Source organism: Silene latifolia, chromosome Y, assembly GCF_048544455.1.
Source record: "Silene latifolia isolate original U9 population chromosome Y, ASM4854445v1, whole genome shotgun sequence".
NCBI classification, from domain to species: domain Eukaryota; kingdom Viridiplantae; phylum Streptophyta; class Magnoliopsida; order Caryophyllales; family Caryophyllaceae; genus Silene; species Silene latifolia.
Window position 1 is genome coordinate 313,469,101 of NC_133538.1, and position 18,443 is coordinate 313,487,543.

Here is an 18,443-nt window from a genome sequence, read left to right on the forward strand (position 1 = left end):
TTATCATCATCATTGTTATCATTATCATCATCATTGCCATCTCCGCCCACTACTCCAAACGCGGACTCTCTAAGGAAGTCGTCGGTGTTCATGGGGGCGGTGGAATCGCCGAAATCTCCGCCGGAAGAAAGGAAGCCGCCGGAGGCCGCCCCGGAGCCACTCCCAACCTCGGGGTGGGAGAAAATGGAGGGTGTACCCCCGAACCATTGAGCATCATGCCCCTCCTCTTGAGAAGCGGGAGGGGGAAAAACGGGGGGGGGGGGGGGGGCAAAATAATCCGGCCGGATATTGATGTCGGCGTAGACAAACCGGTTATCCTTGTGGTAACCACCATCCGGCTCAAGGTAGTAGGAGGGGTGGAGATGTTGGGGGTGCTCGTAGTTCCTCCTCATATAATCATCATAAATCGGAAATTGACCCACGGAGGTGTCATAGTAAATCCGATCCAACCTTTGTTCAATGCCTCGCCTCTCACTAGCGGCGGTTTCCAAACCCAACCGCATGTCACTCATGAAGGTGACCAAATCGGCATGCATAGGAGGCGGGGGAGGAGGGATGTTGCTTGAGGAGCCTTCACCAAAATTACCCCCCCAAGGTTGAGGTTGGAAGGTGGAAGGTGGTCGGAAAGAGGGCAAGGAGTAGTGGAGAGTGGATGGAGTTTCCCTCCGGTTGTCACGACCATAGGTGATGGGGTTGGTCGGGGGAGGTTGGATTTGATCGGGCTCCTCCTCAATTTCAAGGAGGTAGGACTCCTCACCGGGCTTGATTTTGAATTTGGAGGCATTGGGAATTGGGACGGAATTCTTCTTTTGAACTTGCCAATACTCGATTCCATCAAAAGGATTGACCTTGATCCACTCTAGGTTTTTCGTTAACCATTGCTTGGTAATGTAGGTCTCTCCCCGGATCCACCTCATGTTGTTCAAGTTCACCGGGCGGTCAAGGCTCTTAGCAATTTGGGTTATTATCCCACCCACATGAAGAGGGACTTTTTGCCCCGGTGATTTAGAAAGTGATTGCAAGTGGAGGGCCAAATGATGACCCACATTGATTTCATAGGGGGCCGGGGTGGTGAGCAAGTAAGACCCCAAAATCTCCAATTCGGTAACCCGAAAAACCCATGGCTCATGGGTCGCAAAAATAGAACCTCCCACAAATCGGTGCCAAATGCGAATGGGGGAATTGTGGCACGCAATCTCCGGCCTTTTCACGCCGGTTTGGTCATCTAAGCCCGAGATGGCTTTCCACACCCGAGAAAAGTGAGCGGTCTCGGGTGCCTTGAATTTTGGGGGGTTGTTAAGGCCGAAAATTCGGCAAAGCCTTCCTAGGGACAAGGAATGATCACGGTTCATCAACCGGAAGTGGATTTGCTCGACCATACGGGTTTGTCGGTGCTTATCAAGACAGAAACTACTAAGGAATTCCCATGTGAGGCGGGGATAAGTTTCCTCATGCAAATCATACAAGCCTTTCATACCAACACCCTTAAACAATTCAAAGGTTTCGTTGTCTAATCCCATATTTCTCATAGCCGGTCTACAAATGAATTTAGTCGGGGTTAAGGGGCGATTTTTGAACAAGATAAATTTACCTTTTTGCTCTTGTGTGACGAACTCAACATCCGGGAAGTCGGGATCCGGGTTAGTGTCACTCGCCGCCGCCTCGACCAAAAGCCGTTGAGCTTCCGCCATTTCTGACCTTGCCGCTTGTTTGCCATTTTTGATGAAGGAAATAAGGACTAGAAGGGAAGGAGGAGGAGGGGAATAAAGGAGGGTGAGGTGAGGAGGTGGATTAATGGTGATTTGGGTGGGTTTGGGTTAATGGAGGTGAGGAATGAGGGAGATGAGTGAAGAAAGAAAGAGAAAGTAATTAGAGAAAATGGGGTTTCACGGGTGTTTTTTTGTGCGTTATAAAGAACCCCTGCCGGTTGGCGAACCAGCAGCCGGCCTGCCGGTAGGGGATTCGAATTTCTTCAGAATAAATTCAACGCGCTGCCGGTGGAGGGCACCGGCTGCCGGTCCACCGGTAGAGAATTCCCCTATACTCCCTTTTGATGTTCAGTGATTCCCCTACCGGTGAGCCGGCTGCCGGCCTGCCGGCAGGGGATTTCTTCTTCTTCAATTTCCCAACTTTCACCAATGTAAGAGATCCTCTACCGGTGGGCCGGCTGCCGGCCTGCCGGTAGGGAGTCCTTCTCTCAATGCTTCCTTCATTCTTGGCTCAGTATGCATTCCTCTGCCGGTGGGCCGGCTGCCGGCCTGCCGGTAGAGGATTCTTCTCCTTCTACTTTTCGTCTTTTTCAACAAGTATGGATCTCTCTGCCGGTGGGCCGGCTGCCGGCCTGCCGGTAGGGGATTCTCTTCAACTTAATTCTTTCAAATTTTTCACAAAAATTTTCAACGCGCTGCCGGTGGAGGGCACCGGCTGCCGGTCCACCGGCAGAGAGTTACATTACGTCAATTTCAACTTGTTTTTCCTCCAATGCTCACAAATAAACTTCCAAGTCCTATTCTTGCCCATTTTTCGAGTTTTCAACTTTCAAACCGACGACTCGTGTCGGGATCTCGGGCGAGGCTAGGGGTCCCACCCCCAAATTCAACTTTGTCAAGAATGTCCAATCCAAACTATCTCAAACTCTATCTACATGCATGCTATTTACAAATGGTGGTTCTTGTGGAACACCACCAAACCAATTCACTTTTGAGAATTTCAACTTTCCCTCTCCTCGGGGAGGGGTTCCCCGAGATAGAGCACTTCAATAGGACCTTTGCTATCACCGTCATAGTATCGCTTGATTATTTTCCCATTGACCCTAAAAGTTCCCCCTTCTTCACTCCATAGCTCGAAAGCACCATAAGGAAATACTTTCATCACTTTAAAGGGTCCGGACCATCGTGATTTGAGCTTGCCCGAAAACACCTTGATTTTGGAGTTAAAAAGGAGAACAAGGTCTCCAACACTTACTTCTTTCTTCATGATCTTGGCATCATGCCATTTCTTCGTTTGGTCTTTGTAGATTTTGGAGCTCTCGTAAGCCTCCAATCTCAATTCCTCAAGCTCATTCATTTGGAGAAAGCGCACTTCTCCGGCGACATCAAAGTCAAAATTCATCTCTTTAAGAGCCCACCAAGCTTTGTGCTCCAACTCCACCGGCAAATGGCAAGCTTTCCCGTACACAAGCTTATACGGGGTGGTGCCAAGGGGTGTCTTGAAGGCGGTTCTCAATGCCCATAAGACATCCGGGAGCTTTTGGGACCAATCTTTCCGGCTTTTGTTGGTGACTTTCTCCAAAATGGCTTTAATTTGGCGGTTAGAAACCTCCACTTGCCCACTAGTTTGAGGGTGGTAGGCAAGTGCGGTTTTGTGCCGCACACCATGTGATTCAAGTAGAGCTTTGAAGGTACTCTTGCGGAAATGAGATCCGCCGTCACTTATGACTACTCTTGGGGTTCCGAACCTTGGGAAAATCGTGCCTTTGAAAAGCTTCATCACAACCTTGCTATCATTGGTGGGGGAGGCAACCGCTTCAATCCATTTGGATACATAGTCCACCGCAACCAAGATGTATTCATTTCCACAAGAGTTGGGAAAGGGTCCCATGAAGTCTATGCCCCAATAATCAAAGAGCTCAATCTCCAATATGTTAGTCAAGGGCATCTCACTTCTCTTCCCAATGTTCCCAACCCTTTGGCAAGCATCACAAGATTTAACCAAGTAGTGAATGTCTTTGAACATGGAGGGCCAATAAAACCCACCTTGGAGGATCTTGGCAATAGTTCTAGAGGTGGCCAAGTGTCCTCCATAGGCGGAATTGTGAACTCGGTCAATAATCTCCAAGCCCTCCTCTCTTGAAACACATCTCCGGAACATTCCATCCCCACACTTGCGGAACAAGTGGGGATCATTCCAAAAGTATCTCCTAGCATCATTTCTCAACTTCCGCCTTTCTCTTGGTTCCATTTCATCCGGTAGGAAACCACTCACAATGTAGTTTGCAAGATCCGCAAACCAAGGGGTTTTGGCGGTAACTTCCATGAGTCCATCATCCCGCAACCACTCATTGATGGGTCCACTCTTGTCTTGTATGCCATGGTCTTCAACGGTCAATCTAGATAAGTGGTCGGCTACAACATTTTCCGAACCGGCCTTATCCTTAATCTCTAAATCAAATTCTTGAAGAAGAAGGACCCATCTCAAGAGTCGGGGCTTTGCATCTTTCTTCACCATCAATTGTCTCAAGGCGGTGTGATCGGAGTAAACCACCACCTTAGACCCAACAAGGTATTGCCGAAATTTCTCCACGGCATGAACAATTGCCAACATTTCCTTTTCGGTAGTAGCATATCCACATTGAGTTTGATCAAGAGTCTTGCTTGTGTAATATATCACATGATGCTTCTTATCCACAACTTGCCCAAGTACCGCACCAACCGCGAAGTCCGAAGCATCACACATTATCTCAAAGGGAAGATTCCAATCCGGAGACCGGATTATCGGTGCCGTGACCAATGCTCTCTTCAACCTATTAAAAGCTTCAAGACAAGAATCATCAAAAACAAAGGGGGAATCCTTAAGGAGTAATGAGGTTAGGGGCTTTGCTATTTTTGAAAAATCCTTGATAAAACGCCGATAAAACCCGGCATGGCCTAGAAAACTTCTCACTCCCTTAACATTGGAAGGGGGTGACAAGTTCTCTATGACCGCAACTTTGGCCCCATCGACCTCAATACCCCTCTTTGAAACGATGTGACCGAGGACAACCCCCTCCTCCACCATGAAATGGCACTTTTCCCAATTAAGGACGAGGTTATGCTCCTCACACCGTTTCAACACACTAGCTAAGTTCTCAAGACCAAGCTCAAACGAGTCTCCATGGACACTAAAGTCGTCCATGAAGACTTCCATGCTTTTTTCAAGGAAATCGGAGAATATTGCCATCATGCACCTTTGAAAGGTGCCGGGCGCATTACAAAGCCCGAATGGCATCCTACGGTAGGCATAGACCCCTATTGGACAAGTGAAGGTCGTCTTCTCTTGGTCATCCGGGTGGATGGGAATTTGGAAAAACCCGGAATAACCGTCTAAGAAGCAATAATATGCATGGCCCGCGAGCCTTTCTAGCATTTGGTCAATGAAGGGAATTGGGAAGTGGTCTTTGAGGGTGGCGGCATTGAGCTTGCGGTAGTCAATACACATTCGCCACCCGGTCACACGGTCTAGTGGGTAGGGTGGTGCCATCCTCTTGTTCAACCATTTGTATTCCCCCCTTTTTGGGTACCACGTGGACCGGACTAACCCATTTGCTATCGGTAATTTGGTATATAATACCGGCTTCTAGGAGTTTCAACACTTCATTTTTCACCACCTCGGCCATCTTTGGGTTAATCCTCCTAAGACCGTCAACCTTGGGTTGACTCCCCTCTTCCAAAACTATTCTATGCATGCACAAACTCGGACTTAAGCCCTTGATGTCATCAATGCTATACCCAAGTGCTCCTCTATGAGTTTTCAAGATTTCCAAAAGCTTCTTTTCTTGGGACTCACTTAGGTTAGCATTAACGATCACCGGATAGGCCTCTCCCTCATCAAGGAAAGCATATTTGAGTGAGGGAGGCAAGGGTTTGAGTTGTACCTTTGGAGGGAGAAAGCCCTCCACTTTCTTCAATAGTTCCTCATCAACTTCGTGATCCTCTTTCATTGCCTCATCATGCAAAGAGATTTGAAAAACCTCTTCCATCTCCGCCTCTTCACGGGCTACTTCGTGCACTACTTCATCAATTACCTCGATTGTGCTCAATCTTTCTACACTTGGACCTTTCATCAAATTTGGCAAGTTAAATTCGATTTTGTTGCCCTCAATTTGGAAGGTTAGCCGCCCATTCTTCACATCAATGAGAACTCCTCCGGTAGCCAAAAATGGCCTACCTAGGATGATGGGAGTGTGGCTATCCTCCGGAATATCAAGGACAACAAAATCGGTGGGAATCAAAAACTTTCCAACCTTGACGGGCACGTCCTCAAGCACCCCCATAGGGCGTTTGACGGACCTATCCGCCAATTGGAGGGTCATGGTAGTGGGAGCCAAGTTTTGAATGCCAATCCTTCTTGCAACTTTCAAAGGAATAACACTAACACTTGCTCCCAAGTCACAAAGAGCTCTAGAGATAGGAACACCGCCAACTACACAAGGAATGGAAAAGCTTCCCGGGTCACCAAGTTTAGTGGGCAATTTGTTAAGGATATGAGCACTACATGCTTCTTCCATAGCCACTATTTCTTGGTCACCCAAGACTCTTTTCCTTGTCAAAATGTCTTTTAAAAATTTTGAGTAGGTTGGCATGTTCATTATCACCTCCGTAAAGGGTAGGGTAACCTCAAGTTTCTCAAGCATATCACAAAATTTGGCATACTTGAGGTTTTCCCTACTCTTTATGGCTCTTGAAGGGTAAGGAATTTTAGAAACAAGTTGGGAATTGGAAGATACCTTTGGAGGAGCCGAACTTTTTGTTACCTTTTTAGAATGTTGCAAAGGTATTTCTTCAATAGCTTCCTCCTCATAAGGGAGGTCTTCCACATATCCATCAACATCCTTGTCCACTTGTATTCCTCTTCTAGTCAAATCTTCACAAGCTTTCTTTCCTTTCTTGTCTTCATTAGCTTTACCCGAAGCCTCAATGGGTGAGCTTTCCTCTTCATCATCCATTTCTACCTCATTCCCCTTGGGATCTTCATCAACTTCCAACTCAAGGTCTTTGTAAGGGTCCTCAAGCTCTAAACCACTCCTTAGCACTACCGCATGAGCATGGTGGCTATTTGAGGCATCTTTGGAGCTTTGTCCTTGAGCCAACAAACCACCGGGCGGCCTTTGAGGGTTAGCCATAGCATGAGAAGCCATCCTAGATTCCATTTCCCTCATGTCCTTAAGAAATGTAGCTCTCAAGTTTGCTTGTTCTTGTTGAGTAGCTTTTGCAAAATTAGCTATCTCTTGGCTATGTTGAAGTTGCATGTTCTTAATCATCTTCAAAAGCTCCACTTGAGAGAGCTCACCTTGGGGTTCTTGATGATGTTGGTTGGCTATGGGTAAAGGGAACCCATAGTCATATCTAGCATTGGGACCTTGGTTGTTGTTTTGCCCCACTTGGAAGTTACCTCTCGGACCATAGTTGTTGAAGGTTGATCCTTGACCTTGTTCTTGAGACCCTTGAACATACCCTTGCCCAAATCCTTGATTTGCTTGATTTACTTGATTCCCTTGGTAAAACCCTTGGTTGCTTTGGTTTCCACCAAACTCTTGGTGCCCTTGTTGTTGGTTGCCATAGTTTTGGGGTAGATTGTTGCTTGACCATTGGTTTTGATTTCCAAAATTATTTCTTGGGTTTGGGAGAATTCCCCTTGGTTGAGCAAAACCGGGTGGATTGGTTTGGGTTTGTGGTTGGAGATGTTAGGGGTTTTGAACATTGGTGCTTTTGTAACTAAAGTTGGGGTGGTTCCTTAACCCGGGGTGGTAGAAATTGGTATTTGGATTGTAGGTGTTCGGGTTGTTGTAAGGAGGCCTTGGTGGTCTAGGATTGTTGTTGTAGCTTTGAAAAGCGTTCACCTCTTGAGCATTTTCTTCATAGGCACCATTGTAATTGTTGCCACACAAGTCATATGTATGACCACTTCCTCCACAAAGTTCACAACTCGCGACTTGAGCAACTTCTTCCATGGGCGGCCCATATGAGGTCGCGGCTTGGTTCACTTGATTCTTTGAAAACTTCTCAAATTGCTTTGTGAGCAAGTCGAGCTTGGCATTTGTCTCGGAGTTGGAGGCATTTTCCTTAGGAAATTTCCCGTTCCTTCGTAGCATGTTCCCTCTAGAACCATAGTTTGCCTCTGAGTCTACCATTTTTTTGATCAATGTCGTGCCCTCTTCATCATTCAAGTGGTCAAAACCTCCCCCCGCGGAGGCATTTACCATCTCCTTAGTTCTTGGTAGTAAAGTTTGGAAGAATGTTTGAGTAATGTACCATTCCGGTATTCCATGGTGGGGGCAACTTGCTATCAAATCTTGATAACGGTCCCAAGCCTCACCTAAGGACTCCCCATCCTCTTGTTGGAACGTATGGATCTCGTTGCGGAGCATCGCGGTCTTTGAGGAAGGGTAGTACTTGGCCATAAATGCTTGGGCTAAGTCATCCCAAGTAGTGAAAGTATCCGGTGGGTGAATGTTCAACCACCGGTCCGCTTTGCCCGTCAATGAAAACGGAAACAACATCATTCTCAAGGTGTCTTCGGACACCCCATTCTTCTTCATCATTGAAACTTTCCTCTTAAACTTCCGGAGATGAGCATGGGCATCCTCCTCAATATGACCTCCAAACAAGTCCTTCTCAACTAACCCGACTTGGGCGGGATGCATTTCAAAGTTGTTTGGGGCCAAGGTGCCAAAATTGATGGGATTACATGAATCATTATGGTTAGGCCGGTTGTGATCTCTAAGAGCCATTTGTGGTGGGTGGTTTGGTTCTTGATGTGGTGGTGTTTGAGGTGGACTATTGTAATTAAGGAAGTTATGAAAGGGGTTCTCTACTAAAGTCTCAATTGTGGTATTTGGTTGAATTGTAGTTGTTGTATCAAAATTTTGTGGGATGTGTGAGTTTGGTTGATCAATGTTTGCTTGTGTGGAATTATTCCTTACTCTTTCAAGAGTCCTAGTCCTCAAGGTCCTAAAAAGCCTTTCAGGGTCGGAGTTGAATAGAAGAGCTTGGTGATTCCTTCTAGGCATACACTTAACAAATCGTAAGTCTCCTAGTGTTTTTACACACTAGGGAAAGGCAAAAATCACACACACTCTACAAACAACAATCAACTACTAAAGCAACTAACAATTGAGACAAGATTAAAGCAAAGACTCTAAATAAAACTAAGCATAACCTAACGCCATCCCCGGCAACGGCGCCATTTGATAATAGGAAATTTGTCGTCTACTTCCTACACCAAAACTATTTGTAAAACCCGAAAAAGCGTAGTATTTAGTCGGGGTCGAACTCAAGGACGGCGGGGGTTGCTACAAAGTTCGATTAAGAGTCAAGTTTAATCAAAATTAAAAGAAAGGGTTTTGGTTATAATCACTAGAGCAAAGGACAAACAAGTTGATGATAATGAATATGGTTAATTAAAAGCTAGGGCTTTCGGGGTCATCAATATGGTTTAGGGGCAAACATGAAGATCAAAAAGGGTCAATGGTGAGAGATTAACCTAAGATGAAGAACCAATGTCTTGGCTATCTTAAAGGTGGCTACTAATTTTCATTAAGTGTCACACCCCTCCTAGATATACATCAAGACCCCCAAAAACTTTCATTCCAAGGGAGAATTAAGCAATAATGAAAGAAAGGCAAAAGCTTTCACTTGAGCAAATCAACAAACACCTTGAGTGCATGAATAGGAAAGATAAACAATTTCACCAAAGACCAAAATATTCAAAGAATCATGCCCATGAATTCCATAAAGAATCACCCTAAACCCTAGAAGGAATCTACTCACTCATGTTAAGGGAAATTATGCTAAATAGAGAAGAAAAGCAAACAACACAAGGAGGAGACATGATGAATGTTATAGCAATATCAAAAGACAAGGAAAATGTAAACAAATGATAAACAAGTAAAAGAAAGGAGAGGAATTATACCAACAAAAGGAAAGATGAATGCTTGATTGATTAATAAGAAGGAAAACCCTTCAAAATCCCCAATACAAACTTCAACAAACAAGTGTAAACAATTGACTATTACTAGAACTAACTAATTCTTGCTAAATATTAATAATAATTATTGAAAGATTAGAACTTGATTAAGGAGGTATTACAATAAATATGGAATGTTTCTCAGATCTAGGGTTGTGTGCAAAAGGGTTTAAGGAGGGGGTATTTATAGGCTATCATTGGATTAAGGGAAGAAAGAATGAAAAAGCCCAAACTCGTGCTGCGTGTCTCTGTGCCGGCGGGCCGGCCGGGCCTCCTCTCGCCGGCAGCGCGTTCTTTCAAAAAAAATCGAGAAAATGAAGGTTGCGTAATCCCCTGGGTGGGCAGTGGGCTTGCCCTCGCCGCAGAGAATTCCTCTTCTTGAGATTTTCTTCCATTTCTTCATGTCGGTACCTTCGCCGGTTGGCCGAAGGCTGCACTACACTGTGCTAGCCGCGTTCTCACTTCTTTTGCCAAAAACTTCTTCAAAAATTTGACTAAGTATGGAATGGTGTTCCCTGCCGGTGGGCCGGCTGCCGGCCTGCCGGCAGAGAACATCTGCTCAGCTTGTTTCCTCCTTTTTCTCCTCATAGCCATATCCCCTGCCGGTGGGCCGGCTGCCGGCCTGCCGGCAGAGGATTATCCTCATAATCTTTCATCTCCCTTTTCTTCATGTAAAGGCATTAGAATGCCTTTCTTGCCCCAAATTCCTCCATATTCGACTTGGTTCCTACAAAAGGATACACAAAATAACAAGTACGGGGGATCGGGCACAAATGCAAGGAAAGGCACACGAAACCGACTCGTTATGAGCCGGAATGCGTAAAAGAAAGAGGGAAATGAGGTGTAAATAAGTCGCATATCAACTATCTTTGCAGATAAATGTTTGACAATTAAGTACACACCATGATGTTTTATATACGACATTTATCAGAATTATATGTGTAAGCAATCAGTGACATTAAATTAATCGGAGTTGAACGACAACGTAAACCAATGGAATACCGCGCCCGATAGGGTGCGGACCACTAACTAATGCTAATAAAAGAGTGAATGTATGATCAATCTATGGCATATGGCTCTGAAAAAGGCAACATGTATAGTACTCCTCTTTTCCCGCTTATAGTTTATGCATTCCGCATCTTGATCTGTTTAACCAATAGTTCATATTTTTGTAAGCATGTTTTGCGATGTGAAGATTGAGTATGAGACTCTTTAATCTACTTGCATGTGTTTACATAGAAAACCGATCCAAAAGCAAACATAAACTATCTGCGAGGACAAAACGAGTAATTCTAGGGCAAGGATACAGCTAATTCTAGCCATTTGATTTTAAAAATATTTTTCACATAAGCATCCAATATACACACGAGTCGTGGCTTCTTAATGTATAACTATACATAACTGGCATGCATCTCACTCGATATGTACTCTCTTCTTCATGCTTGATCATCGAACCGCCTCTCTTGCCCCGATTCCTCTATAACTGCCTCAAATCCTGCAAGAGGGGCACAAAATCATAGATACGGGTATCGGGCACAAAATGCAAGGTAAGGCGCACAAAACCGACTCGATAGGAGTCGGGATGCATGAAAGAAGAAGGGAAATTTGGTGCAAATAAATCATCTATCAAACCTACCCACACTTGAACTTTACTCGTCCTTGAGTAAATCCAAAATCAATATGCAAGACACTACTATGGTAAGTATCAAGAGTGCGTGCACGATATAAGCATCACTCAATTATTCTACTATATAAGCCGATCGAGTATTAGCGCACTCTACGCCCTTTCGACTCACGTAGTTGTGCTTATGAGGTAAAGCACGACTCATGAGGCAAGTAAGGTCTTGCAAGAAAAATGAGATGCATCACATGTGAGCAAAAAAGCAAGTAATAGAATGTATCTAACAAAATTGTCCACTTTCCTCATCTAAGTGGCCGAATTTTCAGTTCAGAAACACGGTCTCGGTCGGGAAATACCGTCTCAGAGTCTCAATGGAGGTACCAACCCCTGAGGCATGGCCTAGGCAACCCTGATGTGTCCAATAAAGCTCAAGAAACAGATTCTAGAGCGGGAAAGGGGAAAGAAGGACTAGACCTCCGAGAATTACAAAGCCGACACAAGATTCAACCAAAAGACCCATGACTAAGGGGACCTAAGTCAACGACATCCTCACGGTTTTCACTCGTCTCTCATTATAATTCCGGGTATTTTTGTACAAAAAGGAACCAAAACACTTTCCTACTCTGATTCGTGAGAACGTGCCCGCAATCTAATGTGTAAGACCGTCCTATGTCCAAATGAGATGCAATAACAATGCACAAATCATGAAATGAAGGTTGTAATGGGGCTAGGGAGTAGGGCGAAACGGGATTGGTGCAAGCACCGTTTGGACATGTGGAGTTCAAATCAAGAATTGTCGACACATCACATCCCACTTCTTATTGCAACACATAAGACACGTCTATGCCTTAACATAGAATTGATAACCAACACTATGCAAAAATTGCATAAACCCAACTCAAATTGGAAAAATTTGAAAATACTCCTTTTATTTCAACAAATGGTAACGTCTACACCCTAACAAGAGTTCGGTTTCCCAAAATCATGCAAAAATTGTGTAAACCCGACTCACTTTGAAAAAACATCAAATTACCCCTTATTCTAGCAACGGCTTTTTCTACCCCTTTAAATGATGAGGAGGGGTGTTGCTTGCCTTTTTCTTTTCCTAACACACACACACACACACACACACACACACACACACACACACACACACACACACACACACACACACACACACACACACACACACACACACACACACACACACACACATATATATATATATAAGATCATCTAAGTCCATGTCTTACATTTGAGTCCTTGAGTTCTCTTTAGAGCCATTGGATGAGGAAGATGGAGGGTTGAGATTGGAAGCAAAAAGGAGGGGATTAAAGCTCATTAAACCCACTCTCTCACTACCTATACTAATTAATCACTAACTCTTCCTAATTAACTACTAATCTAATATATATACTTTTTCAAACACCACTTCTCTCTCATATCTCAGAATTTCACTCATTTTTTATCTCTCAAAAACCTCTCCTCTCTAAAAAACCAAACAAATTCAAAACCAAAAAAATCAAAAAATTTCCCCCCCTTTTCTCTCCAACCCAACCCACCGGACCACCACCTCCCCACCCCGCTGCCACTGTGCCACACCGCCTACCAGCCGCCCAACCACCACCTTCTCCTTTCTTTTTCTCTGCCACCTTCCACCTCGCACCTCCTCACCCCTCGCCAACACCAATCACCTCCTCGGCTCCTCCGCCTCCCTCCTCCTACTGTCGCCTACCTCAACAAACTCCACCCCCACAACACCACCTCACCCATCGCCACCTTTCTCTCCGCCACCAACCTAGATCTGCCCCCGACACCACAACCCCGACACCCACAACCCGACACCACCCTCACGCCACCACCACACGCACCTCACACCTCCCTATGCCGGCACCACCCTCACGCCACCACCACACCACCCTCACGACACCACCCTCACGCCACCACCACACCACCCGACACCACCCTCACACCCACAACCCAGATATGACGCCCTCACACCTCCCTATGCCGCCACCTCCCTCCTCCGTCTTCTTTCTGTCCTCTACCGTGTTCTTCTTTTTTTTTCCTTTTTTTTGGTTTGTTCTAGTATATACTAGATCTGTTTTTATTTTTTTGTTTGACTTCTTCAACAAACACACGTTTCCTGATATCTATTGTTTTTGTTTTTTTTGTTTTTTTTGTTTTTTTTTTTCTGTTCTTGTTTTATTTGTTTTCGGATCTCTTGCTTTATTTTTTGTGTTTTTTTATTGTCCATTTTTGTTTTTCAGATCTACTTTAGTTTTTTTTTAGTTATTCTTACATCTCATTTTTTTTTGTATATTTAAACCTAGATCTCCTGCATTTTTTTCCCCAAATTTCGTCTTGAATCACACTGTTATTGTTTCGGGTGGTTATTTATTTCATTTTTTTTTTTCTGCTAGAATAACACTTTTTCGGCTAAAATTACACTTTTTGTTGTTATAATTACACTTTTTTCTGTTAGAATTACACTTTTTTCTGTTAAAATTACACTTTTTTTCATTAAAATTACACTTTTTTCTGTTAAAATTATAGTTTTTTCTGCTAGAATAACACTTTTTCGGCTAAAATTACACCTTTTGTTTTTAGAATTACACTTTTTTCTGTTAAAATTACACTTTTTCTGCTAAAATTACACTTTTTGTTGTTGTTAGAATTACACCTTTTTCTGTTAAAATCACACTTTCCTCCATTAAAATTACACTTTTTCTCATTAAAATTATACTTTTTTTTGATAGAATAACACTTTTTTCGGCTAAAATTACACTTTTTGTTGTTAGAATTACACTTTTTCCTGTTAAAATTACACTTTTTTTTTGCTAGAATAACACTTTGTTTGGGTAAAATTACACTTTTTTGTTGTTAGAATTACACTTTTTCTGTTTAAATTAGACTTTTTTTTTGCTAGAATAACACTTTTTTCGGCTAAAATTACACTTTTTGTTGTTAGAATTACACTTTTTGTTGTTACAATTACACTTTTTTCGGTTAGAATTACACTTACCTCTATTGGACTAATGTTACACTCTCCATGGACTTGGTCATATTCTCATTGGACTAATGTTACACTCTCAATGGACTAAAATTATATTCTCAGTGGACCGAAATTATACTTTTCTCTGATTAAAATTACACTTTCTTTGGACTAAAATTACATTCTCCTTGACTAAAAATAATAATCTCATTGGACTGAAATTACACTTACCTGGACTAAAATAACACTTTTTGTCATTAAAATAACACTCGTAAAATGCTAAATTACAAGAACTTGTGATAAAATGACAAAAATTCAAAATATTATTCGTTAAAATCACTCGGAAAAGATTGAAGTTAAACTTGTAAAACGCTAAATTCTCGATAATATTTCTTAAAATTACACTTTTTGCTGTTAGAATTACACTCGTAAAATCCTAAAATGTCGAAAACTTGTCTCGAAAAAAAAAAAAAAAAAAAAAAAATAAAAACTTGTCTCGAAAAAAAAAAAAAAAAAAAAACCAAAACAGAAAAATGTTAACAAAATTTTCATAAACTTTGAAGTATAAGACAAAATATGGTGTTAATTGTGTATGATAATGAATTAGTGAATGTATTATTAAAACTAGAGAGAGAAGTGAATTAATTAGTGTTAAGTGTGTTTTTTGCTTTCAATCTCAACCTTCCACCATGCATGATCCAAGGGTTGTGGGAGGGACTTATGGACTCAAAAAAAAAAGGGACTTAGAAGAACTTGACACTATATATATATATATATATATATATATATATATATATATATATATATATATATATATATATATATATATACAACACAACTAGCTCGTTTTGGATTTTTCAAAACTTTTTCACTTTTCTATTTTGTTTTTCATTTCAACATTAATACCTTTTATTCATATACAATGCCAAATGCATGCCAAATTTCGACCCAAGTGGATATGTACATTATCCACCACTATGACCCAAATCACCTCCTAAAACACTACTACAAAACCGACCAATTCTTGATCAAGGAAGGGTGGATATGGATTGTAGCTATTTTAGTGGGTTTGCCAAATGGAAAGGCTAAGGCTCAAGGTGGTGAAATGAAAAGGGAGATAATGGAAGGGACCAAAACAAGGCAATTTGGCTATGTGAGGTTCATATGCATGTGAAAACAAACTTTATTTCATAACTTGTGCACAAAAATGAAATGCAAATCATGGTCTAAGGACGGAATGACACACTTATGCGTCTAGACATAACACGACCCGCGAGGAGACCTACTCACAATCCTATATGAGGGTTGGGTATGAATGTACCAACCCTAGGAGGCTCTAATCCTCACATATGAGTAGCTAGGTCGAGACTTAGGTCTAGCCTATGGTCAATGGTCTCACAGGGTGGCCTAAACTCGTTAGTCGGGCCCCAAATTTCCCACGGTTAACCTATGGACACGGGTGCAAGACACGGGGAGGGGGAAGGCACAATTGGGACTTGACTCATCCTTGGGATATATGCTTCCCTCCCTTGATCACATTTCAAGCACAACATTATATACAAACTAAGTGCAACAAGAAGGAAACACGACATATATATACATGTGACAATGCATGCAAGGAATGGAAATGACATAAAGGAGACGTGCAACAATTTTGACTAAACCTAGCAGCATATCAACACCAACAATCCTAAAGTTCCCCAACATCCAAGGCACAAAATCCCATCCTCCTTCAAATATACAAGATATATAAAGAAAGAACGGTAAAGGAGTAAGAGATTAGAACGAGTTTACCAAGCGGTCTTCTAGCTCCTTTTTGCTTCAAATGGTCAATGCATATGCCAAAGGTTAGCCAACAACAAACATATATATACAATGCAATATTGTTGTGATTTTTTTGAAGATTTTTCTATTTTTTTGGATTTTTTTTTGAAATTTTGTCAAATTTACAAGTTATTAACAAATGTACACGATTTACAAATATATACGAAGTAGATATTTCCCTCCCCACATTTAAGACTTACATCGTCCTCGATGGAACGAAATGTAGGGAGGAAATGGAAAAAGAAAGAACATTTTTTTGTATTTTTGTTAATTTGTTTCAAAATAAAGAACTTGTTTTTATATTTTGGGTTTTTCTCAAAATTAAATAACATGTTTTTTTTGGGCCTCCTCCCCACACTTGCTATATACAACACTCGCTGACGGGGGAAGTGTGGGTGGGAGGCAAAAGTAATGAAAAAGAACGTGTTTTTGTATTTTGTTGATTTTTTTGAAAATAAAGGACACGTTTTTGTATTTTTTTTGAATATATGGAATCTCCTCCCCACCCTTATCTATGTACATAGTGTATGGAGGATATTCGGAAATTAAAATGCGTGTTTTTGTGAAGTTTTCAATTTTTTGATTTTTTTGTGTTTTTAAAGGGGGATGCAATGCATGAACTAGGCTACATTCAATATGGAAATAACAATGCAAACTATGCTAAATGAATGCAATTCCTATATGTGACAATATATTACAAAATTGAAATCTAATGCAAGCTTAAATGAATGCAACAACATGATTCTATTCTACATATCATACAACTAACTAAATGCATACGAAATGGAAATATGAATGAAAGGTTTGGATTTAGGGAATCATACTTGTCTTTGGATTGGAAAGTAAGCAAAGGTAGGCCAAATGACTAGGGCTCTTAAGACTAGTTGTCCTCATCATCATCATCATCATCTTCTCCGGTGCCAAACTTGGACTCCTTAAGGAAATCATCGGTGTTCATAGGGGCGGAGGGGTCGCCAAATCCCGTGGTGGAGTCGATGAAAACCTCCGTGCCCGCTCCCGAACCACTCCCGACTTCGGGTTGCCCAAAAATGGTGGGTGTGCTTCCAAACCATTGCGTATCATGCCCCTCCCCTTGAGAAGTGGGAGGGGGAAAAACCTGGGCGCCGAAGTAATCCGGCCGAAGATTGATGTCGGCATAAATAAACCTCCCTTTGGTGTGATACCCAACATCCGGCTCGAGGTAATATGAAGGGTGGAGGCCGGATGGGTGCTCATAGTTCCTCCTCATGTAGTCATCGTAGACCGGAAATTGACCCACCGATTGGTCATAGTAAATCCGGCCCAACCGTTGCTCTATACCGCGCCTCTCACTAGCGGTCGTTTGCATACCCAACCGCATATCATTCATGAAAGTGATCAAGTCGGCGTGGAGTGGGGCCGGTGGAGGAGGAGGTTGGCTAGAGGAGCCCTCACCAAAGTTACCATCCTATGGTTGAGGTTGGAAGGGTGGTGGTTGGAAGGGTGGGTTAGGCATGGAGTATTGGAGACTAGATGGGGTCTCCGCCCAGTTGTCCCTTCCGTAGACAATTGTTTGAACCGGGGGATGTTGAGATTCGTCGGCCTCCGCCTCAATTTCAAGGAGGTATGAGTCTTCACCGGGTTTAATTTTAAATTTGGATGCATTGGGAATCGGGACCGAATTTTTCTTTTGAACTTGTCAATAGTCAATCCCGTCGAAAGGATTGGTTTTTATCCACTCAAGTTTCTTTGTCAACCAATCCTTCGTGATATAAGTTTCTCCACGAATCCAACGCAAGGTGGGCAAATCCACCGGGTTGTCTAGACATTTGGCAATTCGGGTGATGAGGCCACCCACATGAAGAGGGACTTTTTGCCCCGGAGATTTTGCAAGTTTGCTCAAGTGAAGGGCCAAATGATGACCCTTATTCATCTCATAAGGGGTTAGGGCCGTGAGCAAGTAAGAGCCCAAAATTTCTAGCTCAATAACACGGAACACCCACGGTTCATCAGTTGCAAAAACCGTACACCCCATGAATCGGTGCCATATTCTCATAAGGGCATTATGGCAAGCAATTGCCGGTATTTTCAAGCCATTTTGATCCTCTAACCCCGAGATGGCCTTCCAAACCCTAGAAAAGTGCATGTTCTCGGGTGGCTTGTGGTTTGGGGAATTTGTTAAACCAAAAATTCGGCAGAGCCTAGCAAGAGACATGGAGTGGTCTCGGTTCATTAATCGTAAATGTATTAGGGCAACCATTTGTGTTTGCCGGTGTTTGTCAAGGCAAAAAGTACTACTAA

The 18,443-nt window shown here is 42.7% G+C and overlaps 1 non-coding gene across 1 annotated transcript; it reads left to right on the forward strand.

Annotated features, from left to right (window-relative positions):
* The first annotated feature begins 8,018 nt into the window (after positions 1-8,018).
* On the forward strand, positions 8,019-8,125 carry LOC141635320 (small nucleolar RNA R71). The gene has a single exon (XR_012540017.1). It is a non-coding gene; the product is annotated as a small nucleolar RNA R71 (small nucleolar RNA).
* The last annotated feature ends 10,318 nt before the right edge of the window (positions 8,126-18,443 follow it).